The sequence below is a fragment of the Rhinolophus sinicus genome, chromosome 3 (assembly GCF_057876585.1).
Source record: "Rhinolophus sinicus isolate RSI-liver-muscle chromosome 3, RSI-T2T, whole genome shotgun sequence".
NCBI classification, from domain to species: domain Eukaryota; kingdom Metazoa; phylum Chordata; class Mammalia; order Chiroptera; family Rhinolophidae; genus Rhinolophus; species Rhinolophus sinicus.
The window spans coordinates 60,812,985-60,814,307 of record NC_142503.1 but is presented as its reverse complement, the minus strand read 5'-3'; positions in this window follow the sequence as shown (position 1 = coordinate 60,814,307).

The window sequence follows — 1,323 nt, the reverse complement described above, 5'->3', positions numbered from 1 at the left end:
GGTAATCATGCTAAAATGAAGTGATTAGGATGGGCCCTAATCCAATATAACTGATGTCCTTATAATAAGAGAAAATTAGGAAACAGATGAGCACAAGAATGAATACGGGAAGACACAGAGAAGACAGCTATACGGAATGGAGAGAGGCCTCTGAAGAAACCAACCCTGCCAACCCCTTGTTTTCAGACTTCTAGCCACCAGAATTGTGAGAAAAATTTCTGTTGTTCAAGCCACCCATTGTTTTCTAAGTTTATTGGGGTGACAATAGTTAGTAAAATTCAATGGATTTCAGGTGTACAATTCTGTATTACATCATCTATAAATCCCATTGTGTGTTCACCACCCAGAGTCAGTTCTCCTTCCATCACCATGTATTTGATCCCCCTTACCCTCATCACCCACCCCCCACGCCCCTTACCCTCTGGCAACTACTAAACTATTGTCTGTGTTTCTGAGTTTTTGTTTCTCATTTGTTTGTCTTGTTCTTTTGTTGGTTTTGGTTTATATACCACATATCAGTGCAATCATATGGTTCTCTGCTTTTTCTGTCTGACTTATTTCGCTCAGCAGTATACTCTTAAGGTCCATCCATGTTGTCACATACGGTCCTATTTCATCTTTTCTTACTGCCGAATAGTATTCCATTGTGTATATATACCACAACTTCTTTATCAATTCATCTATCGAAGGACATTTTGGTTGTTTCTATGTCTTGACCACCGTAAATAAAGCTGCAGTGAACATTGGAGCACATGTGTCTTTATGTATAAATGTTTTCAGATTTTTTGGGTAGATACCCAGGAGAGGGATTGCTGGGTCATATGGCAATTCTATTCGTAATTTTTTGAGGAACCTCCACACTGCCTTCCATAATGGCTGCACCAGTCTGCATTCCCACCAACAGTGTATGAGGGTTCCTTTTTCTCCACAGCCTCTCCAACACTTGTTACTATTTGTCTTGTTGATGACAGCCATTCTGACTGGGGTGAGGTGATATCTCATTGTGGTTTTGATTTGCATTTCTCTGATGATTAGTGATGTTGAGCATTTTTTCATATGTCTATTTGCCATTTGTATGTCCTCTTTGGAGAAATGTCTCTTCAGGTTGTCTGCCCATTTTTCAATTGGGTTGTTTTTTCGCTGTTGAGTTTCATGAGTCCCTTGTATACTTTGGATATTAGCCCTTTATTGGAGACACTGTTTGCAAAAATCTTCTCCCATTCATTTTGTTGTCTCTTTATTTTGTGTATGGTTTCTTTTGCTGTGCAGAAGCTTTTAAGTGTCATATAGTTGTCATAGTAGCTCAGAAAGCACCCGGTTAAA